Source organism: Triticum dicoccoides, chromosome 3A (assembly GCF_002162155.2).
Source record: "Triticum dicoccoides isolate Atlit2015 ecotype Zavitan chromosome 3A, WEW_v2.0, whole genome shotgun sequence".
NCBI classification, from domain to species: domain Eukaryota; kingdom Viridiplantae; phylum Streptophyta; class Magnoliopsida; order Poales; family Poaceae; genus Triticum; species Triticum dicoccoides.
The window spans coordinates 312313749-312341336 of record NC_041384.1 but is presented as its reverse complement, the minus strand read 5'-3'; positions in this window follow the sequence as shown (position 1 = coordinate 312341336).

Sequence of the window (27588 nt, the reverse complement as noted above, 5' to 3'; positions counted from 1 at the left end):
ACCTCTTAACAGTAAAAATTTAGGTGGCTTTCGAACAGCCGATCGATCCTATCTACGAGGGGGCTTGAGAAATAGTAAAAGATACAAATGCAGCGACATTAGGAGCTGGGGAAGTAGAGCAAGCCCAGATTTGAAGGAAGTTATACCTGAGGGTCACCGGGATTTCGCTAGGTGGGCGGTGGGAGGCCGGATATGCCCATACTATGATAGCGAGGAAGAAGGGGTCGGAGGCCCTCCCTAGCTGGCGGTGCGTGGGAGACAACGGCAAGGCACGCTGACCGGGACACACCGGCAGTGGGTAAGAGCCGTTGCCAAGGATGATCGCGTGAATGTTGCACCTTCTCACCTTCCCCGGCGGAGAGGATCCGTTTGGATCTGTGACCAGCAGTGAGTAGAGAGAGTGTGGCCACCACTGTCGTGTTTTGATCTGGAGAGGATGAGACAGTGTGAAGAGAGCAACACTAGCAAACAAGCGCGGAGGCTCCAGCCTATATCGTGGAGTAGTTTTCTTTTGTCTACCGGAGCCGGCTTGACCTCATCAATGATTGTTGAGAAGTCTTCATGCATGTGCCCCGGAGGCGCAGTTGTCTTCATTTTGATCTGAAGCACCGCATTAACATATAACACAAAAAATGCCACATGACAAGAAACCATAACCTCACTTCCCCAAGGAGACAACATGAATCTTGACGGACAAACTAGACGAGGATTAAAGCTCAAATTAAAGATAAACTCATAGAAAAGGGGTTGTCGGTGTCAAAACTGGCCGATCTCGGGTAGGGGGTCCCAAACTGTGCATCTGAGGATCGAAGCTAACAGGAGGCGGGGGACACAACGTTTACCCAGGTTCGGGCCCTCTTGATGGAGGTAATACCCTACTTCTTGCTTGATTGACTTTGATGAGTATAGGGGTTACAAGAGTTGATCTACCTCGAGATCGTAATGGCTAAACCCTAGATGCCTAGCCTATATGATTGTGATTGCCTCTATGGACTAAACCCTTTCTATTTATATAGACACCATACAGATTCGGTTTACAAAGAAAGGAATCTTCATATCCGAACGCCAAGCTTGCCATCCATGCAAAGGAGAGTCCTATCCGGACACGAGGGAAGCCTTCTATCTTGTATATTCACGACCCACCAGTCCGCCACGCCACACAACCTGGATGCTCGGGGACCCCCTAATCTAAGACTCCCTCAGTAGCCCGTGAACGAGGCTTCAATGACGATGTGTCCGACGCGCAGACTGTCTTCGACATTGCAAGACGGGTTCCTCCTCCGAACACTCCAAACTAGTTGACCAAAAGAACTGTATCCGGTTCTGTACAATAGTTACAACCCTGAACCACAAGGGAAAATACATAAATAAAAATAGGTCATGTCTTCTGACAGCTTTTTTGGCGAGGCATTGTATTCTGGCCGCATTATTATTTCGAACCATTTTTAGCCTCCCATTTCGCATTTCGAGGTGCGGTTTTCATTGACACGTCTTGTCAAAGAAGAGATCGTGTCCCCTTATTGCGGGATTCTCATCAATACAGTTTTGGGTAACCCAACCATGTTGTTTACACGATGTCTTAGGAATAGGCGAGTTTTAAGGCTCGTGGGGGGACGTTCGATATTCACTGCCTTTATAATAAGATAAGGGTCCATCTTTTTATCCCATGCCGTTTTCCTCCTCAGCCCATCCGTCCTCAAGCTCCGGCGCCCAAGCTTCAAGCTTTCCCCTTGCCGCCAAGTACTCCAATCATGTCCGGATCCGGCTCGCAAGGAAGTGGATGGCCTCCTCCATGACGGAGAAGGACATCAAAGAGCTTCAGGAAGCGAGGTATTTGATAGCGGAGATCAGGCATAGACTCCCTGCCAAAGAGCAAGTTATCCCCACTCCAGAACCTAGTGAGAGGGTAGTATTCCTCCCTCACTTTCTCCACGGACTAGGAATTCGCCTACACCCCTTTGTCTGCAGTCTCATGTTCTACTACGGGCTCGGTTTTCACGGTCTGGCCACGAATTCCTTTCTCCACATCTCAGAGTTTATCGTCATGTGTGAGGCATTCCTCCGCGTCCCTCAACACTTCGGCGTATGGCTCGAATTTTCAATGTGAAGCCGAAGGTGGTCAATGGGCAACACGTGGACTGCAGCGGTGCCATGATAAGAAAACTTCCCAAAGTCATCTGGCCCAAAGGGGCCTTTGTGCATACCATCAAGATATGGTAGCAGGAGTGGTTTTACATTACTAAACCCCGCAACACCAAATGGGTAGCCGCCCCTGCATTCAGATCCGGACCCCCGATGTGGCTTGCATCCTGGACCAACAAGGGTCTGGATTGGGGATCATCCAATGGGGTGCTAATGCTGAAGAAGCGCATTAAAAGAATCATAGAGACGAACACCATCCTCATAGAAGTAATCCAGGTGATGCTCATCCGTCGGTTTCTTCCCTGCCAACGCCGGCCTCTCCGCATGTGGCAGTTCAATCCGGAAGGCCACAGATCCTGACATGATTCTTCGGCATGACGCATAAAGCGATCTGGAAGCTACTTTTCAAGACTCAAAAGTCCTGGACGGAGATGTCCAAAGACATCAGCCTCGACTGCAGTCATCCAGCCTCGCCACTAAGTGCTATTCTCCTAACATAACATAGTCAATTAATCAAAAGAGGGGCCCGGCTGAGAATTCCATTGTATAAAATAGGGCTAGACTAAGAAGGTGGAGTGGATCAGATGTCCATCTCCATTGCCCAAAAACCCAACAAATCCTCTTTTAATAAGATGCTGGTCCCGGCGCCCTATCAAGCGCCGGAGAAAAAGGTTCGGAAGAAGAGCAAGGAAACCAAAGATGGCCTCCCTTGCAAAGGTACTTCGGACTGGGCGTCCGGACAGAACAAAACCCATTCCTCCGAGGAGGATGAAGAAGATCATGATGAGGAGGAGGCCGATAGCACTCTTTCCCCGAAGGGGAAGGAGAAAAAGAGGGCGTCCTCCGAGATCCAGAGGCGGAGGCGCCCAAAAGGGAAAAATATCCCTTCCAGATGGCTCAGATTCAGACACCAAGGCCATTCCCATGTGGTGCCCCAGGCCGAAACCCCTTGCCGAATCTTGAGTATCCAAAGATGTCGTACATAAGTCCGGTTTTGATGGGTATGGTATTAACGTTTTGAATGGTGCAGGCCGGCCCGGATCTTCCCCAACAATCATCGGAGGCGAACTCTTTGGATCCAAGGATGATGGAGAGCGAGTCACTTTCGCGAGCCTCCCCACCTCTCGCCAAGGATGACACCGAGGTGTTATCCCGAAGGGCCTCTCCGGGGCACGAGGCAGTACGGAGGCCACCAAAACAGCGCCAGAAGGTAATACTTCAGTCGGTGAAAAGACGAGGGTAAAAATACCCTCGAGGGCTATCGGTGGGGGTCTAGACCAGTTCGACCATCAGTCGGACACTACTCCGGAAACCCAAATAGCTTTGGAGCCGAATAAGCAATCCCCCTTGAGGGAGGGGGCGTGCCAACTCCCGCGGCATCCTCCCTAGTCCGGAGGCATCGAATACACTGATGGAGGTACTACAACGAGCTTCCATCATGGAGGAGCACCGCACCCTGATGGGTGTGGTGGTTGAAAAGGTTCAGTCTGCCAAGAACAGACTGAACGAGGCCTTTGCTAGCCTGTTAACCGGTTTCGAGGTATGCAATTTAATATTCCTAACCGCTTTTCATGTGAGAAGATGCATGTGTATAGATAATATCCCTTGAGACTCTGATCATCCCTTTTGTTAATCAAAAAGAGGCGGATAGAGGATCAATAATTTTCCACAGGAGCTGATGTACTTCCATACGTTGAACTGTAGGCTTCACTATTAGCGGCGACCGCCCAGGCTGCTGAGGTATCCGAACTTAAGCGTCAACTAGGACTGGCCGATGAGGATGTCATCCGCATCAATAAGAGTATTGTTGAGGCACAGGGTACGTTATTAAAACGTTTCGTTCGGGCCCGTACCTCTAGAGTTTAAAGCTCATGCGCTGCTATGTGCGTGATTGCAGGTAGCGTGGCTGCAGTTGAGGCCCTTAGGCGTGAACTTGCCCAGGCCAAGGCGCAGGCAAGGGTGAACAAGGCGGGCGCTGATAAAGCGGCCGAGGACTTGAAGTCCGAACAGGTTGTCCGCTGCCAGTACGAGGAGCGGGTGGCCGAAGTAGAGAAGGCGCTCAAGAACGCCGCCGACAAGTATAATTCCCTGGAGAAGAAGAGTAAAGCCCTGGAGACCGACCTTGCCAGGCCCTTAAAGAGGCCGAGGAGGCGCGGGCTGACTCCCAAGCGGCGCGTGAGGAGATTAGGCAAGCCGAACAAGTAACTGCTGGTAAGCCCCTTCTTCTACAGAGTAAATTTGGTTATCAGTCGTACGTTTTACTCACGCAACTATGGGGTTCCCTAGATGTCTTTGTGGATCTTCCGAGGAGCTCTGTTGACGCCGCACGGTTCTTCCAAGCCCAGGAGGGGCATGCGACGGAGGAGCAATTTTGGAGCCAGTTCGTAGCACGGGAGCACCCCGCACTGCTGAATAACCAGATGGCGCAGTGGGCCGAGCTACATAGGATGTCCGGCTCAGGTATGAGGGACGTCATAGTCTGGCTATGGCTGACCGAACCCGTTCCAAGCAGCTATTTTGGCCTATTGCGACGACTTGTTGAAGCCCTGCCCCGTGTTGACGCGGCTAAGAGATCGTCGTGTCTAGAAGGTGCATGGCTGGCTTTTGCCCGTGTCAAGATGCACTAGGCCAAGATGAAGGCCGCCAGCATGGTCGTTGAAGGTCCGCCCGGTGACAAGATCCACCGTACGCCTGAGCGCTATTTCGAAGACGTCCTGGAAGGCACCCGCTTAATAGAGGGCCAGTGGTCAAAGGACATCTTATTCGAATGAATATGTTCGAATACCTGGATGCTTGTATGAACCAAAGCTTTGTAATATATTTATATTGCTTGTCTTTAAAAGTGTTATTCCTCGTGTGCGGCCGTTGTATACCTGAGAGTTTACTAGTCGTTGGCTTCAGCCCCCATGTAGATACTACGGGGGTGTTCGGAGTAGCACGTGACCACATGTTAACCCAACATGTTGGTCTGTAAATGAGGTCTCAGTGTAGCGAACGAGGCAATCGGACTATGTGGCTTTACCACTCTCACTTAGCCATAGGAGTTTGATGATGGGGTTTTAAGATAGCCCCTGGTGCGTATGCAGCCATCGAACTTAGATTCCTTTAAACGCATGTCTAAACAAAGCCAAACCTTCATGTAATACAGAAGAAATCGCTAGAGATTTAATAAGTCACCGAATTGTGGACCGGCTCTCGCCGCATCACGATAGTCAATTTTTGGCTTTGTCTACTGAGGTGCTTGAGTGGGCTAGCCGGAAACACAATCGCAATAGTTCTCCCTTTACTACCTTAGCCAAAAAAATGGAACGTAAGGTGGCAAGCACAGGAGCCAAGCAACCCAACTATTGACCAAAGACATGATTCGGAGCCAATGCATATAATGCAGTATTCGGGACGTCGAAGTATACTCTAAGAGTGTTTGGAGTTTCTATTGTTGAAGATATGTATATGGCTTGAAAAGAGCCCTTGGCGATTTAAGTCATACCAAGTTGTATATGCCAATTTGAACATAAAGTGGGAAAACAGAAAAAGGCCAATACCAAACGAGGCTGGGAGAAACTATTTCCATTATAATCAGATTGGTACGTCAAAACATATTTTTTTACAGAAGATGCAATAAGCATCACAGCTATTTTACATGCCGAGAACAAGGGAAAGTTGTATACAGGTCCTAAATTTGAAAAATGATCTAGAAGATCCTTTGGACATACTGCAGCACGTCTGCGCCGCTTTTCACCTTGGTTTAGGATTCTTTGAGAGGATCAATAATGGAGTATGTATAAGGGGCCTAGAAGGGGGGCCCTTGTTAGCTCCAAAAATTGATGTGGGCTGTAAAGAACCTGAAAAAATAAAAACGAGAAGAAAAAGGTGGAGCAATATGTAGGTACGGATAGGGTCAGGCCGTATTGTGGACCCTATGTTTAGCATGCCTCCATCCTTGCCCATGGTATTTCAGCACGTAGTTATGTACGCACGGTACGTATGCCACTATCAGGCCGGGGCATTAGCGGAGGCCAAATTGCTAATCTAGCTCTAGATGAGTCGGACTATCATTCTGCAGGGTAGATCAGACTCTTTTAACAGTGTTCGGGGACTTGACTACCAGTGTGGATTTTGGCTTATCGAGGCCGCCATGCACCTCAGCCGCGAGGGCCGCGGTATGTTCCTCTATACGCAGGGAGTGCTCCATGTTCCCATTGACTGTTATAACACCCCGTGGTCCAGTCATCTTAAGCTTGAGATAAGCGTAGTGCAGGACTGCAATGAAGTGGGCGAAAGCGGTTCGTCCAAGTAGTGCATGATAGCCAGTCGGAACGGGACAATGTCGAAGATCAGGTCTTCGCTCCTGAAGTTATCTGGTGAGCCGAAGACGACCTCCAGCATTATGGGTCCTGTGCAATAGGCGTCTACGGTAGGTATTACCCCTTTAAAGGTGGTCTTAGTGGGCTTGATTCTAGATGGATCAATGGCCATTTTACGGACGGTGTCCTGATAAAGCAGATTGAGACTGCTGCCGCTGTCCATAACGACTCGCGTGAGGTGGAATCCGTCGATAATTGGTCTGAGAACCAACGCAACTGAGCCTCCGTGACGGATACTGGTCGAATGGTCTCTACGATCAAAAGTGATCGAACAAGCTGACCATGGCTTAAATTTTGGGGCGACTGGCTCTATGGAGTAGACATCCCTTAATGCACTCTTGCGCTCCCGTGTAGGGATGTGAGTGATGTAGATCATGTTCACCGTTTTGAACTCGGCCGGAAATTTCTTTTGTCCCCTGTGTTCTGTGGGCGAGGCTCTTTATCGTCGTCCTCGTTGGGCGGCCCTTTCCCCTTGTGTTTGGCGTTGAGCTTGTTGGTCTGTTTAAAGACCACACAATTTCTGTTGGTATGATTGGCAGGCTTATCGGGGGTGCCGTGAATCTGGCAAGGCCGGTCGAGTATTTTGTCCAAACTAGATGGACCATCTTTGTTTCCTTTGAATGGCTTCTTCCGCTAACTGGGTTTAGAGCCACTGAATTTGGCGTTAACCGTTGTGTCTTCGGTATGTTGGTTGTTGCTTCGACGCTTGTGCTTATTGCGTCATGACTTGCCATTGCCATCACTGGCTTCGGAGGTGCCAGGGTCATGAGTGCTACTGCTTCTATGAGGTAGACAGCTATCTTCTCCCGTGCAAAAGCGGGTCATGAGTGCGGTAAGGGCTCCCATGGACTTCGGCTTTTCTTGGCCGAGGTGTCGGTCGAGCCACTCATCTCGGACGCTGTGTTTAAATGCCGCGAGGGCATCGGCATCCGGACAGTCCACAATTTGGTTCTTTTTAATTAGGAACCTGGTCCAGAGTTTCTGGGCTGACTCTCCGGGTTGCTGGACTATCTGACTGAGGTCATCGGTGTCTGGGGGCTGAACATAGGTACCTTGGAAGTTGTCTCTAATGGCATCCTCCAAGTCTTCCCAGTTGCCGATGGAGTTCTCTGGGAGGCTGTTTAACCAGTGCCGAGTTGGTCCCTTTAATTTGAGCGGGAGGTATTTGATGGCGTGGAGGTCATCACCGCGTGCCATGTGGATATGGAGAAGGAAATCTTACTGCAGGGTCTGTCGTACCATCGTATGATTCATGTTGACGGGTTTAAACCCTTCTGGGAACTAATGTTCCATCACTACATCGGTGAAGCATAGGGGGTGTGCGGCGCCCCTGTACCGGGCGATGTCACGGCGTAGTTCGAACGAAGGCCGTATGCGGTTTTCGGCCCGGGTGAGGTTGTGCCTGCACACCAGGTCTGATGGTCGTCCTCTTGCGTTGGGGCACGCCCCCTCGATCCATAGATTGATCTTGTCTGATCGGCTCTATTGTCCAGGTCCTTGCATAGGTCGTAGGTGTAGCCCGGGGCCGCTGCCTCCCTACCCCAACGGTGGGGTGGCGCGCACTAGTGTTCGGCATGAGTAGCCGGTCTGTCCTGTCCACATGGTGGTCCGTCGGGCCTGTCAGCAGTTTTGTGCTTTGGCGGTATTGGCTCAAGGGCCTCGTCGTCGAATTGTGGTAATAGCTTGCGCTTCGGGAAACTCTTAGTTGGGCATTTGAGGCCGTACTCCTCGGCTGCCAGGACATTAGTCCATTTGTCATTGAGTAAATCCTGATCGGCTTGAAGCTGCTGCCGCTTCTTTTTCTGGCTTTTTGCAGTGGTGATTAGCGGGCGCTTAAAGCGCTCTTATTCCAGGGGTTCCTCCGGCATGATGTAATCTTCATCGCCGAGGCTCACATCCTCTTCGGAGATCGTTAGGTAGTAACTGCCCTTCGAGTCCCCATTCCCGATAGGATCGTCGGGATTAACTTGCCCATCCTCCCAATCATCATGTTCAGATGTTGGCTCGACAGGGGCTTCGAGGTCTTCGGCATTCTCCAGAGTGTTATTGTCTTTAGTGTCGGTATTGCTGTCTTTTTCACGGCGCGATTTTGAGTGGTGCCGCTGACATAGACGCTTTGGAGGTGCTTCGGCAGGCTTGTCCTCAACCGGATCCTTCTTGCCGTCGCCGTCGTCCTCTTTGGGTGTATCCACCATGTATACGTCGTATGTGGAGGTGGCCGTCCAATGTACGGTAAACAGAGGGTTTTGGCCTTGATCGTCTCCGGCATCGTCGTCCATACCGTCGATGTCTTCGGAGGCGTAGTCCAGCATGTCGGTTAGATCTTCGACAGTGGCAATGAAGTGGGTGGTGGGTGGGACGTAAAATTCCCCACTTTCAGCCCATAGTCCGGGCTGGGCGTAATTCGGAAGGGATTCCTCTGTTATGGCAAGGGATCGCATTAATTCCAGAGCCTCGTTTAGGAGCGAGGTTTGGTCATAGAGGCGAGAGTCCTCTGGGCCGACCGGGGTGAGGGCCACCTGGCCGCGCCCGCATGTCGCAGACCTCAAGAGTTTGGATTTAGAGTCCGAGGGAGTGTCCGGCGCTCTAACGACAAGGGGAGTTCGGTTCGTCTTTGGGTTTGCTGATGACGCCGTCCCCTCCGGATCTCCGGTAGCGAGCTCGATAATTGTAGGGAGTCCGGCGGGCTCTAAATTCCAGTCTTTGGACCCGGTGGCCTGCTCTAGATCTAAGGCCGGAGCGGCGGTCGGGGCTACGAATCCTTCGAAGATCAAGTCTCCTTGGACATCGGTGGCATAGTTTATGTTCCCCAAACTGATCTAATGACTAGGGGTGTAGCTGTCGATCTGCTCATGGTGGCCAATCGAGTTGGCACGCAGTGCGAAGCTGCCGAATACGAAAATTTGGCCGGGGAGGAAAGGCTCCTCCGAAACAGCATCGTTGTAGATGATCGAACGAGCCATCGAACCTTCTATCGACAGCATAGAGGAACTCTCAATGAAAACACCAATGTCAGTGTCAAAACCGGCCAATCTTGGGTAGGGGATCCCGAACTATGCGCCTGAGGATCGAAGGTAACAGGAAGCACGGGACATAATGTTTACCCAGGTTCGGGCCCTCTTGATGGAGGTAATACCCTACTTCTTGCTTGATTTACTTTGATGAGTATATGGTTTACAAGAGTTGATCTACCTCGAGATCCTAATGGCTAAACCCTAGATGCCTAGCCTGTATGATCGTGATTGCCTCTACGGACTAAACCCTTCCGGTTTATATAGACACCAGAGGGGCCTAGGGTTCTACAGAGTCGGTTTATAGAGAAAGGAATCTTCATATCCGAACGCCAAGCTTGCCATCCACGCAAATGAGAGTCCCAACCGGACACGGGGGGAAGCCTTCTATCTTGTATATGCATGGCCCACCAGTCCGGCCCATGTCACACAACCCAGACGCCCGGGGACCCCCTAATCCAGGACTCCCTCAGGGGTCCATCGATAGATGTCCTAATTAACATAGCCGGCTTGACCTAGATCAGAACTGAGTAGTCTTCGTGCATGTGCCCCCAATGACTAGCACCTTGGAGGAACTCAGTTGTCGCTGTTTAACCCTCGTAGTGATCCGAAGCACATGACACCTAATATTGCGAGATGACAAGAAACACTTTTTTAGATTTCTCATCAGAATTACAACCCTATACAACACAACCTGCATGATATGTTGACGATAGCCAATTCAACCGTGTCTGTTGGAGTCTGGTCACATGCATGGATGAACTGATCTTCTGTGTCATGCAGGGATCGTCCATGTATCGACGTCTATACATCACTGCTTCAGTACTATCGCTCGTCTCTCTCTCTTCTATTAACTCACCCAATTTGCGAGGCCAGGGAGTGTGCCTATGGTCGGTTCTCAATTGCAGTCCCACATGTGTGTGCAAATGCAATATGACGCACATTCCATTAGGAGAGCGGCGTGCTAGACCGACTGACCATCTGGGGTGCGACACGAACACGACGAGCATGTTGTATACTCCGTACATGTGTACCGCCATTTTCTTGAGGCTTTGCTCCATGTCGCAATCCATGGATACAAAATTATACTATTTATAAGTCGAGGGCGGGGCTTTTCCCGCGCAGTAGGCCGGGCAGTTCCGCCTAGTCGGTTTGACAGAGAAGCGAGAAGATGAGGGAGTAGGCTGCTGCAAACGTAGGGCTGTGTGATTTGACATCGAGTTACTGCTGGATAGGTGGGGCCCCATGATTTGACTTGCCATTATCATTTTAACTGCGGTGCTATGACCGGCGTGAGTCTCCCGATTCCTGACCACCTCCATGGTATACAGGTGCCTCTCCAAATTCTCCACCATGTAGAGAATGGTTACTAGTATAGCCAGCTGCTGGTGTTGCATGAGTATATGAACATGCCATGTCATCCAAAGTTAGTAGTATTATTTATTAGTCATACTATAGGGTTGGCTATATGGTTGTCCATATGGTGTTTCTCACGTTCTCTCTATCTCTCTCCTTTGTCTAGGAGCACGTGTAGAGGCTGGCTCTTGCATGAGAGCCCACTCCTCCACTTTTTCCTTGCCTCTCTCCTCCACATATGCAAAAATGCCATGGAAGCGGGCTTATTGCCCACTATTATACTTGCTTGTACAGGTGCTAAGCCTGCCACATAGGCAAAAAGTCTGATGTGCTAAGTTAATTAAGAAGAGAGAGACTAGTTTGGTGACCCCAGGAAGAAACGGCGCTAAGCGGGTGTACATGTGAAAAGATAATTTTGAGTCTATAGCTAATAAATGAAGCAAGCCTAGCAACAAAAAACTAAGCACCTATGCATTGGGGACTTGAGTTTCTTAGCCATTTAATGCCCTTTATAGCTAACCTTCTTGTATGAGTGACTAAGTGATGACTATGTATGACATGCCAACATCAAATAGCCTAACGCAATGTGTGAAATCTCCAAGGGTGCGACCGCGCGAGCGAGGCGACGGTCGTGGTAGGTGCGACCATGATACGGGCTGCTGGCAGCCCTTGGATCTGAGATCGAATAGTTGCATGCTAAGTTGCTGAAAATTTGCAGAATAACCCTCCAGGATAGGATATTCACCCATAAGTCTAGAATCACGCCATGCAACTGTCGATCTCAGATCCAGGGGCTCTCGGAAGCCCATATCATGGGAGCATGGAATGCTTCGTATCACCTGTAATTTTCCCGACGCTTGACGTGCGCGAACATGCAGATGCATGAAGCCATTTAATTGGGCTTCTAGTAGACATGACATCTAATTGGGCCCCCATAGTACTGTGCATGAATCCATTTATCCACCGGGCAAGCCCACTACCCTGCCGTTCGCACGCCCCACTTAGCATTTTTACAATTGGAAAACCGCTAGCAGTTCGCTCCTACTCGTCCCCGGACGTCCTTTAAGATTGCGGCAGTTCGCTCCTAGTCATCCTATCCTTTGACATTACGGTAGTTTCACTAATCCTAACCCTCCTCTCAAATCCATGGCGTCCCAAATCTCCTTGATCGGCTGTGAGTACAAGGTTAGAACCATCACTGGCAATGAGTTCGACATCATCTACACCCGTTCTTCTGCGAGGGTGAAAGGAATCCTTGCTCGCTTCAGATGCATGTTCGAAAAGTCAAATGATGAGTGATTCGCTGGGCTAGATGTTGAGTACACCACAGTCCTGGGAAAAGAGAAGAATCTAAAGGAGGAAGAGAGGAAGAATCCCGTAGTGATCGAGGTTTACGTGCATAACTTGTGCTTGGTCTACCACATATGCCATGCCGACATTGAGTGCGAGGATTTTAAGAACTTCCTCGGGGGTGGCAAAGTCAAATTCATTTCTGTAGACTTTACGATTGACAAAGAAGTCCTGCGTCGGATAGGCCTCATTGTAGGTGAGCGATGGGGCTTGAAGCTACGTCGATATTTCCCCAAAGAGGAAGGGATGATGCAGCACAGCGACGGTAGGTATTTCCCTCAGTGATGAAACCAAGGTTATCGAACCAGTAGGAGAACCAAGCAATACTATGTAAACAACACCTGCGCACAAATAACAAATACTCGCAACCTAACGTGTAAAAGGGATTGTCAATCCCTTTCGGGTAACGGTGCCACGAATTGGCAAACGGACGTGAGAGTGTAGTAAATATTGATAGATTGAAAGCCAAATAAAATAAATTGTAGCAAGGTATTTTTGTATTTTTGGTTTAATAGATCTGAAAATAAAAGGCAAATAAAATAGATCGCAAAGGTAAATAATATGAGAAAGAGACCCGGGGGCCGTAGGTTTCACTAGTGGCTTCTCTCAAGAAAAATAGCAAACATCGGGTAAACAAATTACTGTTGGGCAATTGATCGAACTTCAAATAATCATGATGATATCTAGGCAATGATCATTATATAGGCATCACGTCAAATATTAGAAGACGGACTCCTGCCTGCATCTACTACTATTACTCCACACATCGACCGCTATCCAGCATGCATCTAGTGCATTAAGTTCATGGAGAAATGGAGTAATGCAATAAGAACGATGACATGATGTAGACAAGATCTATTTATGCAGAAATAGACCCCATCGTTTTATCCTCAGTAGCAACAATACATATGTGTTGGTTCCCCTTCTGTCACTGGGATCAAGCAACGTAAGATCGAACCCACTACAAATCACCTCTTCCATTGAAAGACAAATAGATCAAGTTGGCCAAACAAAACCCAAATATTGGAGAAGAAATATGAGGCTATAAGCAATCATGCTTATAAGATATCAAATAAACTCAAATAACTTTCATGGATAAAAAGATAGATCTGAGCATAAACTCAAATTTCATCCGATCCCAACAAACACACCGTAAAAAGAGTTACATCATATGGATCTCCAAGAGACCATTGTATTGAGAATCAATTGAGAGAGAGGAAGCCATCTAGCTACTAAGTATGGACCCGAAGGTCTACAAAGAACTACTCACGCATCATCGAAGAGGCACTAATGGAAGTGGTGAACCCCTCCGTTATGGTGTCTAGATTGGATCTGGTGGTTCTGGACTCTGCGGTGGCTGGAATTGATTTTCGTCGACTCCCCTAGGGTTTCCAGAATATTGGGGTATTTATAGAGCAAAGAGGCGGTCTGGGGGCACCCGAGGTGGGCACAATCCACCAGGGCGAGCCTGGGCCTCCAGGCACGCCCTGGTGGGTTGTTCTCCCCTCGGAGCAGCCCCCAGGTGCTTCTTCAGCCCATTGGATGTCTTCTTGTCCAAAAAAATCCACAAAAAGTTTCGCTGCGTTTGGACTCCGTTTGGTATTGATTTCCTGTGATGTAAAAAACATGCAAAAAACAGCAACTGACACTTGGCACTATGTCAATAGGTTAGTACCAAAAAAAGTTATAAAATGATTATAAAACATCCAAGAATGATAATATAAAAGCATGGAACAGTCAAAAATTATAGATATGTTGGAGACGTATCAACATCCCCAAGCTTAATTCCTGCTCGTCCTCGAGTAGGTAAATGATAAAAACAGAATTTTTGATGTGGAATGCTGCCTAACATGTTATCTCATATTCTTTTCTTTATAGCATGGGCATTTGGACTTTTATATTGTTCAAACCAATAGTTCTAGTTTTGACATGATAACTTAAATACTCAAGCATACCAACAAGCAACCATGTCTTTCAAAATATCAACGCTAAAATAAGTTATCCCTAGCCCATCATGCTCAATCATTGATCCATTCATGAAACACACTCGCATATTAGCTACACCCAATGCTCAAGTATGATCATAGTGCCTCCTAGGTGGTGCTTTATAAGAGAAGATGGAGACTCAATTAAAAATAAAAAATTCATAAAGTAAAACAAAGGCCCTTCGCAGAGGGAAGTAGGGATTTGTAGTGGTCCTAGAGCTCAAAGCTAAAAACATTTTGAGAGGCATACTTTTCCCACCAACGGAAACGACTTAGAGTTCCCAACACTTTCCAAGCTAGATATATCATTGGCGGTTCCCAAACAGAAAATAAAGTTTATTTCTTTTTCCACCAAACTTTCACTTTCCATGGCTAACCGTATCCACGGGTTCCTTCCATACCAACACATTCCAAGGAAATTATTATTTGACAACATAAAGTGAATTCATTTTTCATTTCGGGACTGGGCATCCCTAATACCTGTGCCTTACTCTCATGCAATGACAAGTGAATAAACACTCATCGGGAGAATAACACATCTATCATGTAAAATATTAGCCACCTCTCACCGCCTCGTGAGCGGTACGAGCGCACAAAAGAGAAATTTATTTTGAATATTAGAGATGGCACATACAAATTTGCTTAGAATGGCAAAACAATACCGCATATAGGTAGATATAGTGGACTCATATGGCAAAACTGGTTTAAAGGATTTTGGATGCACAAGTAGTGATCATACTTAGTGCAAAATGAAGGCTAGCAAAAGATTCAGAAGCGACCAACCAAGAAATGAATAATCTCATAAGCAAGCATTAAGCATAATTAACACCGAGTAATGCACCACAAGTAGGATATAATTTCATTGCATAACTATTGACTTTTCGTGCTTGCATAGGGAATCGCAAACCATAACACCAATATTCTTACTAAAGCATAATTACTCATCAACATGACTCACATATCACATCATCATATCTCAAAACTATTACTAAGAATCAAGTTTATTTTGTCCAATGATCTTCATGAAGGTTTTTATTATATCCTTCTTGGATATCTATCACTTTGGAACTAATTTTCATGTGTTGCTTTTGATAAGCTCAAACAAATATAAGTGAAGATCATGAGCATAATGTTTCTTTCTCTCAAATTAATTTAAGTGAAGCAAGAGAGAATTTCTTGAAAATTTTACTAACTCTCAAATAAATCTAAGTGAAGCAAGCGAGCATTTCTTCAAAAATACAAAAGCACACCATGCTCAAAAAGATATAAGTGAAGCACTAGAGCAAATCCATAGCTCATAAAACTTGAAGTGAAGCATAGAGAGCAATTCTAATAAGTCATGGCATAATTTTGGCTCTCTCAAATAGGTGTGTCCATCAAGGAATCAAGACTTAAAACAAAAAAACAAGCAAAGACTCATATCATACAAGACGCTCCAAGCAAAACACATAGTATGTGACGAATAAAAATATAGCTTCGAGTAAATTACCGATGGTCGTTAGAAGAAAGAGGGGATGCCACTGGGGGCATCCCCAAGCTTAGTTGCCTGCTTCTCTTTGCATAATAGTTGGGGATGCCATGGGCATCCCCAATCTTAGGCTCTTCTTACTCCTTATTCCTTCATCTATCATAAGATAACGCAAGACTTGAAACCTTCAATCACACAAAACTCAACAAAACCTTCATGAGATCCGTTAGTATAAGAAAGCAAATCACTACTATAAGTACTGTAGCAAACCAATTCATATTTTATTCTTTCATTATATACAATATTCCAACTTTTATATGGCAAAAACGCATCAAAGAAAACCATAGAATCATCAAAACAAGCACACAACACAAACAAAACAGAATCTGTCAAAAATAGAAAAGCCTGTAGCAATCTGGATATTTCGAATATTTATGTAACTCCAAAAACTGTGAAAAATTAGGAACACCTAATAAATATGTATATTAATCTTCTGCAAAAAGAATTCGTATTTTATCGCTCTCTGGTTAAAAATGAGAATTGTTTTGATGAGCACAAAAGTTTCTGTTTTTCAGCAAGATCAAACAACTATCACCCAAGAAGATCCTAAAGGATTTACTTGGAATAAAAACTAATTAAAACACAAAAAACACAATCATAAGAGTAGCATAATTGTGCTAACACTCAAGAACAGAAGCAAAGAGGAAAAAATAAAATTTATTCATTGGGTTGCCTCCCAACAAGCGCTATTGTTTCATGCCCTTAGCTTGGCATAAAGCAATGATCTAAGTTTTGTCATCTTTGCTTCGAGATGCATAAGATGCCCTCATGATTGATTAATATGGTGGCCTAATTATTGTTCTAGGAAAGTGTTCCATACCCTTCCTTAGTGGAAATTGGAACTTAATATTACCTTGTTTCATATCAATCACGGCATCGATAGTGCATAAAAACGGTCTACCAAGAATAATTGGACAAGACGGATTGCAATCGATCAAGAAGAATAAAATCTGTGGGCACATAATTACTATTTGCAATAATAAGAACATCATTAATTCTTCCCATAGGCTTTTTAATAGCAGAATCCACCAAGTGCAAATTTAAAGAACATTCTTCAATATCGGTAAGACCAAGCACATCACATAAAGATTCTGGAATTGTTGAAACACTAGTACCCAAGTCACATAAAGCAAAACACTCATAATTTTTAATATTTACTTTGATAGTAGGTTCTCATTCATCATGAAATTTTCTAGGAATTGAAACTTCTAATTCCAACTTTTCTTCTAAAGCTTTCATCATAGCATCAACAATATGTTTAGTAAAAGCTTTATTTTGTTCATAAGCAAGGGGTGAATTTATCATGGATTGCAACAAATAAATACAATTAATCAAAGAGCAATTATCATAATTAAAGTCTTTGTAATCCAAAAGAGTGGGCACATCACTAGTTAAAGTTTTGACCTCTTCAAACCCACTTTTATCAATTTTCTCAACAAGATTTTCACCCTCCTAATTATCGGGATGTCTTCTAACTAAAGTTGTCTCTTTTCCAGTCCCTTTTTCATCAATCCTAACTTTACTAATCAAGGAATAAGCAGAAGAAACACTAATCATTTTAAGATTTTCATCACGTTTACGAAAGTAATCACTAGAAAACACTTTTTCTAAAAATTATCTTTTATCTCTAAGCATAGCGATTCTTTTCTTACTTTCATCCATGGAAACAAAGAGAGATTTAATTGATTCCTCAACCTTAGGCACAAAAATTTTCATCTTGAGATTTTCCACATCATGAGAAATTCTATCAACACTTCTAGACAAATCATCAATCTTATTCAACTTTTCTTCTATGGCAGTGTTGAAAACTTTTTGTGTGTTGATAAATTCTTTAATATTATTCTCAAGATCAGAGGTGTTCCTATTATTATTATTATTATAAGAAGGATTTCCATAAGAATTACCATAATTATTAGAGGAATAACTAGGAAAAGGCCTAGGATTAAAATTACCTCTATAAGCATTGTAATTGGAATTGTTTTGCGAGATAAAATTCACATCTACGGCATCACTATTTTTCTCAGTCAAAGTAGACAAAGGCATATCATTGAAATCAATAGGAGTCATTTTACTAGCAACCAATTTCATAAGAGCATCAACTTTTTCACTCAAAGAAGAAATTTCTTCAACCAAATTAACCTTTTTACTAGTAGGAGCTCTTTCGATATGCCATTGCAAATAATTTGCGATAATATTATCCAAAAATTTGGTGGCTTCACCCAAAGTAATTTCCATAAAAGTACCACCTGCGGTGGAATCTATACGAGAAACAACATTCAACCCTGCATAAAATTTTTGTATGATCATCCAAAGATTTAACCCATGAGTTGGGCAATTCCTTAGCATCATTTTCATCCTTTCCCAAGATTGTGCAACATGCTCACGTTCAAGTTGCTTCAAATTCATAATCTGGGTTCTAAGGGAAACAACTTTTGCGGGCGGAAAATACTTAGTGATAAAAGCATCTTTGCACTTATTCCAAGAATCGATACTATTGCGAGGCAAAGAAGAAAACCAAAATTTTGCAGAATCACGCAAAGAAAATGGAAATTATTTCATCTTCACAATATCATTTTCCACATCTTTTTTCTATTGTATATTGCACAATTCCACAAAGGTATTAAGATGGGACGCAGTATCCTCATTAGGAGTACGGAAAAATTGATCTTTCATAACAAGATTCAGCAAATCAGTATTAATATCACAAGATTCCGCACTAGTGGCGGGAGCAATCGGAGTGCCAATAAAATCATGGTTGTTGGTATTTGAGAAATCACACAAGTTGGTGTTCTCTTGAGCCATGATGACTACGCAACAAGATTGCACTCAAAAACAGATCCGACAAGAAAACGGCGAACGAAAAAGAGGGCAAATAAAATGGCAAAATTTTGTGAAGTGGGGGAGAGGAAAACGAGAGGCAAATGGCAAATAATCTAAAGTGCAAGGAGATGAGATTTGTGATTAGGAACCTGGTAGATGTAGATGATCCTCCCCGGCAACAGCGCCAGAAATTCCTTTTGATGTGGCTTGAAGATACATCGGTATTTCCCCAAAGATGAAGGGATGATGCAACACAACGATGGTAGGTATTTCCCTCAATGATGAAACCAAGGTTATCGAACCAGTAGGAGAACCAAGCAACACTATGTAAACAACACTGCACACAAATAACAAATACCCGCAACCCGACGTGTAAAAGGGGTTGTCAATTCCTTTCGGGCAACGGTGCCACAAATTGGCAAACGGACGTGAGAGTGTAGTAAATATTGATAGATCGAATGCAAAATAAAATAAATTGCAGCAAGGTATTTTTGTATTTTTGGTTTAATAGATATGAAAATGAAAGGCAAATAAAATAGATCACAAAGGTAAATAATATGAGAAAGAGACCCGGGGGGCGTAGGTTTCACTAGTGGCTTCTCTCAAGAAAAATAAGAATCAGGGTGGGTAAACAACTTACTGTTGGGAAATTGATAGAACTTCAAATAATCATGACGATATCCAGGCAATGATCATTATATAGGCATCACGTCCAAGATTAGTAGACCGACTCCTGCCCGCACCTACTACTATTACTCCACACATCGACCGCTATCTAGCATGCATCTAGTGTATTAAGTTCACGGAGAAACGGAGTAATGCAATAAGAACGATGACATGATGTAGATAAGATCTATTTATGTAGAAACATACCCCATCGTTTTATCCTCAATAGCAACAATACATACATGTCAGCTCCCCTTCTGTCACTAGGATCAAGCACCGTAAGATTGAACCCACTACAAAGCACCTCTTCCCATTGCAAGATAAATAGATCAAGTTGGCCAAACAAAACCCAAATATCGGAGAAGAAATACGAGGCTATAAGAAATCATGCATATAAGAGATCAAATAAACTCAATAACTTTCATGGATAAAAAGATAGATCTGACCACAAACTCAAAGTTCATCCGATCCCAACAAACACACCGCAAAAAGAGTTACATCATATGGATCTCCAAGAGACCATTGTATTGAGAATCAAATGAGAGAGAGAGAGAGAGGAAGCCATGTAGCTACTAACTACGGAACCGAAGGTCTACAAAGAACTACTCACGCATCATAGGAGAGGCACCAATGGAAGTGGTGAACCCCTCCGTGATGATGTCTAGATTGGATCTGGTGGTTCTGGACTCTGCGGCGGCTGGAATTAATTTTCATGGACTCCCCTAGGGTTTCTGGAATTTTGGGGTATTTATAGAGTAAAGAGGCGGTCCGGGGGGCACCCGACGTGGGCACAACCCAACAGGGCGTGCCTGGGCCTCTAGGCGCGCCCTGGTGGGTTGATAGAGGCAAAGGTGTCCCATCTTTCGATGAGATGGTGGCTATCGTTTTAGAGGAAGTCGACTTTGATGATCCGACTACGAACGTGCGAGGACATCGCACCTTAGCAATCGCTAAACCAACTCCAAGGGGTTATTGACCATGCCGGAGCACGATCAACCTGACCACGAGGGCCTGTTTCCTGCGAGCAAACAAAGAACAAGCAAGAAACTGAGATTGCAATCTGGATATTGCAAATATAAGAGGAAAGATTTCTTGACCAATGTGGGGTTCTGTGACGCCTTGGTCTGGTTGTTGAACACAAATGAAGTACGCCAAGTTGCAACTATGGCGAACTTTTGATCTAAACAAAACCCAAAGTCTGAACGATGCCCTAAGGGCTATATATATGGAGGAGAGAGGGGGAATTTCGTGGCCCTTGGTGGAGGGGTCCGAAACCAACCCTAACTCTTGTTTCCCCACACATACGGACTCTAAAAATAGCCTATACTTAAGTACTTCGAAAATACATGGGCGTGGCCCAATAATTAGGTGACGCAGCGCCTAAAATAGCCTCTGGATGAAATTTATGAAGTGGCATCTTGTATATTTTGTCCCATGCTTCATGCACTCATTATGGTGGCTTCAGAGTCCTGAAATAATCACTTGTAACTCCATTCTTGTTCCCCTTGCGCATGCCACCATCTCCATGCTTGAACTTGCTCCAAGGTTCACCTTTCTTGTCCAAGCTAGGCCCTTCATTTGTAAGCAAAACAAATGTATCCAATTTAGGCAGCATCATATTCTCATGAGCATTAGAATCGTTACCAAGAAACGAAAGTACCTGATAATTCAATTGGCGTGCGCGAGTTCTAGTAATTGGTCCAGTATGAACAGCAGCAGGGGCTATGGGTGTAACAATGGTATTGATGTCCTCATCATCCTCCCCTTCTTGAAATGAAGTCGTCCTCGACGAAAGTTCATCGTCCTCACCCAAATAAGGCTTCAAATCTGCAATGTTAAAAGCGGGACTAACCCCAAAATCTGCAGGCAGCTCAACTTTATATGCATAATTATTTATTTTCTCTAACACCTTAAAAGGACCATCAGCACATGGCATTAGCTTTGATTTGTGCAAATTAGGAAATCTATCCTTACGCAAATGTAACCAAACAAGATCTCCAGGTGCAAACACAACATGTTTTCTACCCTTATCTCCAGCAAGTTTATATTTAACATTCATACGCTCAATGTTTTCCTTAGTTAACTCATGCATTTTTAAAATCAATTCAACACGTTCTTTAGCATCAAAATTAACCTTCTCCGAAGATGGAAGAGGCAACAAATCAATAGGTGCACGAGGTAGGAAACCATACACAATTTCAAAAGGGCACATCTTAGTAGTAGAATGCAATGAACGATTATAAGCAAATTCAATATGAGGCAAGCATTCTTCCCACATTTTCTTGTTATTCTTCAAAACAGCCCTAAGCATAGTAGACAATGTTCTATTGACTACTTCAGTTTATCCAATCAGTTTGGGTGTGACAAGTAGTACTAAAAAGCAGTTTAGTCCCCAACTTAGCCCATAAACATCACCAAAAGTGGCTAAGAAATTTAGTATCACGATCTGAAACAATAGTATTTGGCACACCATGCAAGCGAATAATTTCACGAAAGAACAAATCAGCAACATTAACAACATCATCGCTTTTATGACATAGTATAAAGTGTGCCATTTTCGAGAACCTATCCACGATAACAAATATGCTATTCCTTCCCTTCTTTGTTCGAGGTAAACCTAAAACAAAGTCCATAGATATATCCTCCCAAGGAAAACTAGGTACAGGCAAAGGCATATATAAACCATGATGATTGAGTCGTGACTTAGCTTTTTGACATGTAGTGCAGCGAGCAACAAAACGCTCAACATCCCGTCTCATCTTTGGCCAAAATAAATGTGTAGCAAGTATATCCTCCGTCTTCTTGACGCCAAAGTGTCCCATTAATCCTCCTCCATGCGCCTCCTGCAACAACAAAAGACGAACGGAGCTAGCTGGAATGCATAGCTTGTTAGCACGAAACGCAAATCCATCGTTAAGAACGAACTTGTTCCAAGTTCTCCCTTCCCTACAATTCTGCAATACATCTTTGAATTCAGCATCATGCACATATTGATCTTTGATGGTCTCCAAACCAAATATTTTAAAGTCAAGTTGTGAAAGCATAGTATAACGACGAGACAATGCATCAACAATAACATTTTCTTTACCCTTCTTGTGTTTAATGACATAAGGGAAAGTCTCAATGAATTCAACCCATTTAGCATGTCTACGGTTCAGTTTTGCTTGACTTTTAATGTGTTTCAAAGATTCTTGATCAGAATGTATAACAAATTCCTTGGGCCATAAATAATGTTGCCATGTTTCTAAGGTCCGAACAAGAGCATATAATTCTTTGTCATAAGTAGAATAGTTCAGACTAGGCCCACTCAATTTTTCAGAAAAGTATGCAACAGGTTTGCCATCTTGTAATAACACACCTCCTAATCCAATTCCACTAGCATCACATTCAAGCTCAAAAGTCTTATTAAAATCAGGAAGTTGGAGTAAAGGAGCATGTTTCAACTTATCTTTCAATACCGTGAAGGCTTCTTCCTGTGCGGTACCCCAAACAAAAGGCACATCCTTCTTTGTAAGGTCGTTGAGAGGTGCAACAATGGTGCTGGAATCTCTCACAAAACGCCTATAGAAACCAGCGAGGCCAAGGAAACTCCTCACTTGTGTGACCGTTTTGGGCTGCGGCCAACTCTCAATAGCTTCAATCTTGGTTTTGTCAACTTCAATTCCGTGTGGAGTAACAATATAGCCAAGAAAAGATACTCGGTCGGTGCAAAAGGTGCACTTTCCAAGGTTACCAAACAAACGTGCATCACGTAGAGTAGTAAAAACAGCACGTAAATGTTCCAAATGTTCCTCCAAAGATTTGCTATAAATCAATATGTCATCAAAGTAAACTACCACAAATCGTCCAATGAAAGCACGTAAAACTTCGTTCATTAGTCTCATGAAAGTACTAGGTGCATTAGTTAACCCAAAAGGCATGACTAACCACTCATATAAACCAAACTTAGTTTTAAATGCCGTTTTCCATTCATCTCCCAATTTCATACGAATTTGATGGTATCCACTACACAAATCAACTTTGGAGAATATTGTAGAGCCACTCAATTCATCAAGCATGTCGTCTAGCCTAGGAATAGGATGATGATAACGAATAGTAATATTATTAATGCCTTTACAATCAACACACATACGCGACGTACCATCCTTTTTCGGCACTAAAATGATAGGAACAACACAAGGACTAAGGAATTCACGTATATAACCTTTGTCAAGCAGCTCCTGTACTTGACGCATAATCTCCTTCGTCTCCTATGGATTGGTACGGTATGGCGCACGGTTGGGTAATGATGCACCGGGAATTAAGTCAATTTGATGCTCAATCCCTCGAATAGGTGGTAATCCCGGTGGCACATCTTGTGGAAAGACGTCAGCGAACTCCTGCAAAATGTTAGTGTCAGCAGGAGGCAAAGAGGAAGGCACGTCTCCGAATGAAAATAATGCCTCTTTGCACACAAAAGCATAGCAAACAGATTTGCTAAAATCTAGATCATCAATATCAGATTTGGTGGCAAGTAAACATGCACTTTTCAATTTAATTTCAGAAGCAACACTAGATGGTTTATTATTAGGCTTCATTTGTTGCTCAAATTCTTTTGCCACAATCTGATTTTCACTCTTATTGTTCTCCTGTTTTGCTTTATTAGCTCTATTAATATCATCTTTCAAAATAGAATTAGGAGTCATAGGAAGCAAAGTAATATTTTTATCCTTATGAACAAGAGTATACTGATTGTTTCTACCATGGTGTACAGAATTTTTATCAAATTGCCATGGTCTACCAAGTAATAAGGAACATGCTTGCATAGGTACCACATCACAATCAATATAATGAGCATATGTAGCGATACTAAAATGCACACGAACATTATGTGTTACCTTAACCTTGCCGCTGTTGTTGAACCATTGGATGTAGTAAGGATGTGGATGTGGTCTTGTGGTGAGAGATAGCTTCTCCACCATCTCCATGCTAGCCAAGTTATTGCAGCTCCCTCCATCTATGATGACGCGAACAGAACATTCCTTCACAACTCCCTTTGTATGGAACAAATTATGCCTCTGATTTTGCTCAGCTTGTGTGACCTGCACACTCAAAACACGTTGAGCAACTAAACATTCATACCTGTCAGCATCTTCAGCAGCCATGTATTGCGTCTCATGATCAGAATCCTCTCCACCATGTTCTTCACGTGTAATAAGAGCCAAAGTCTCCTCATCATAGTCACTAGCGGACTCATACCCACCATCCTCAGTAGCAATCATCACACGTTGAGATTGGCATTCTCTCGCAAAATGTCCTCTTCCCTTACAACGACGACAAATAATATCACTTGTGTGCCCTGTTGATGCCATGGAAGAAGAAGAGCTCTGCGCAGGTCCAGTAGGTGTGCTCTTGGCAGATAGTGGTGGTTGTGCCTTCTTTCTTGTATCACGGCTGGAGGTGGCACCTGATGGAGGTGTTGGTGGAGTGGAAGTAGAGGATGCACGTGGTGTCCATGATGAAGATCGACCTGCAGAAAAGTTAGTTCGCGCCAATGCCTGTCGATCCTGCACTTCACGTTCAGCTTTACAAGCAAGATGGAATAAATGAGTGATATTAGTATACTCCTTATACTCTAGAATGGTCTGAATCTCTCTATTTAATCCACCCATAAAACGTGCAAGCATAGCTTCATTCTGCTCAACAATACCACATCTAATCATGCCAGTTTGTAATTCCTGATAATATTCTTCTACAGAATTTTTTCCTTGCCTTAGGCGCTGCATCTTTTGAATTAATTCACGTTGATTATATGGTGGAACCCAACGAGTACGCATAGCAGTTTTCAAAGCAGCCCAAGTAGCTGGAACAGGATATAATCGACAATGTTCAGACCACCAATCACATGCAAAGTTGAATAAACGCTCAACGACGGTACTGTGTTGGTCCTAGGCTAGACCATACTAGAGATGCGAGCCTAGAACACTAACAAAATCACGGCACTGCACGTAAACAATGGAGGAGCACACTCTGAAAATTTTTTCTCTTTTTTTTTTACTTTTTTTCCTCTTTTTTTTGCTCCGCGACAATTTTTTTCGAAAAAGTCTACAAATGTCCTAAAAACTGCCTAGCAAGAATTTTCCAGACTTAGTTTTTTTTTAAACTGGAACTATTTTTCTTCTGCGGATGGCTCGGAAGTTGGGGAGTCCTTCTCTGTCACGACTTGGAGTATGGCATGATCGGGAAATACAAAAAAGAGTAACAAAATATTGGACTCGGAATAGGACTGGTGGCGGAGATGAATCTGGTGGAACTCGGACTGGTGGCGGAGATGAATCTGGTGGAACTCGGACTGGTGGCAGATATATGTTGCATGTGGACTCGGATTGGTGTGATGGCGGCGGATATGTGGTGGCGTATATGGACTCGGATTGGCGGTGAATATGTGGTATATGGCAGCAACGATGATGATGATGATGCAGTGGTGATATATGGCAGCGGCGATGTGACAACCTGTGAACAGAACTCAAAACTCTAAAGGACTAGACGCTAAAACCAGCAACTTGACACGACGATGCAACCGCAAATTCAACAAAGCAAATACAGAAAAGATTATGCAAAGGCTCAGATTGGTTCGGATGGGATGAACTAACCCTAATTTTTTTTGGCTTTTTCGTGGACTATAGGTATGAAGAACAGACTCGATCTAAACTACGAAAAACTGTAAAATCTCACAGAGCAACCTGGAAATCTGATACCACTTGATAGAGGCAAAGGTGTCCCGTCTTTCGATGAGATGGTGGCTACCGTTTTAGAGGAAGTCAACTTTGACGATCCGACTACGAACGTGCAAGGACGTCACGCCTTAGCAATCGCTAAACCAACTCCGAGGGGTTATTGACCACGCCGGAGCACGATCAACCTGACCACGAGGGCCTGTTTCCTGCGAGCAAACGAAGAACAAGCAAGAAACTGAGATTGCAATCTGCATATTGCGAATATAAGATGAAAGCTTTATTGATCAAGGTGGGTTCTGTGACGCCTTGGTCTGGTCGTTGAACACAAACGAAGTACGCGAAGTTGCAACTATGGTGAACTTTTGATCTAAACAAAACCCAAAGTCTAAACGATGCCCTAAGGGCTGTATATATGGAGGAGAGAGGGGAAATTTTGTGGCCCTTGGTGGAGGGATCCGAAACCAACCCTAACTCTTGTTTCCCAACACATACGGACTCGAAAAACAGCCTATACTTAAGTACTTCGAAAATACATGGGCCTGGCCAAATAATAAGGTGATGCAGCACCTAAAATAGCCTATGGACGAAATTTATGAAGTGGCATCTTGTATATTCCGTCCCATGCTTCATGCGCTCATTATGGTGGCTTCAGAGTCCTGAAATCATCACTTGTAACTCCATTCTTGTTCCCCTTGCGCATGCCATCATCTCCATGCCTGAACTTGCTCCAAGGTTCATCTTTCTTGTCCAAGCTAGGCCCTTCATTTGTAAGCAAAACAAATGTATCCAGTTTAGGCAGCATCATATTCTCATGAACATTAGAATCATCACCAAGAAACGAAAGTACCTGATAATTCAATTGGCGTGCGCGAGCTCTAGTAATTGGTCCACTATGTACAACAGCAGGGGCTGTGGGTGTAACAATGGTATTGGTGTTCTCATCATGGGTTCTGCTCCCCTCGGAGCAGCCCCCAGGTGCTTCTTCGGCCCATTCGATGTCTTCTTGTCCAAAAAAAATTCACAAAAAGTTTCGCTGCGTTTGGACTCGCTGCGTTTGGACTCCCTTTGGTATTGATTTCCCGCGATGTAAAAAACATGCAAAAAATAGGAACTTGCACTTGGCACTATGTCAATAGGTTAGTACTAAAAATGATATAAAATGACTATAAAATGATTATGAAACATCCAAGAATGATAATATAATAGCATGGAACAATCAAAAATTATAGATATGTTGGAGACGTATCAGCATCCCCAAGCTTAATTCCTGCTTGTCCTCCAGTAGGTAAATGATAAAAATAGAATTTTTGATGTGGAATGCTGCCTAACATGTTATCTCATATTCTTTTCTTTATAGCATGGACATTTGGACTTTTATATTGTTCAAAGCAATAGTCTAGTTTTGACATGATAACTTAAATACTCAAGCATACAAACAAGCAACCATGTCTTTCAAAATATCAACGCTAAAATAAGTTATCCCTAGGCATCATGCTCAATCATTGATCCATTCATGAAACACACTTGCATATTAACTACGCACAATGCTCAAGTACGATCATAGAGCATCCTAGTTGGTGCTTTATAAGAGAAGATGGAGACTCAAATAAAAATAAAAAAATTCATAAAGTAAAAGAAAGGCCCATCGCA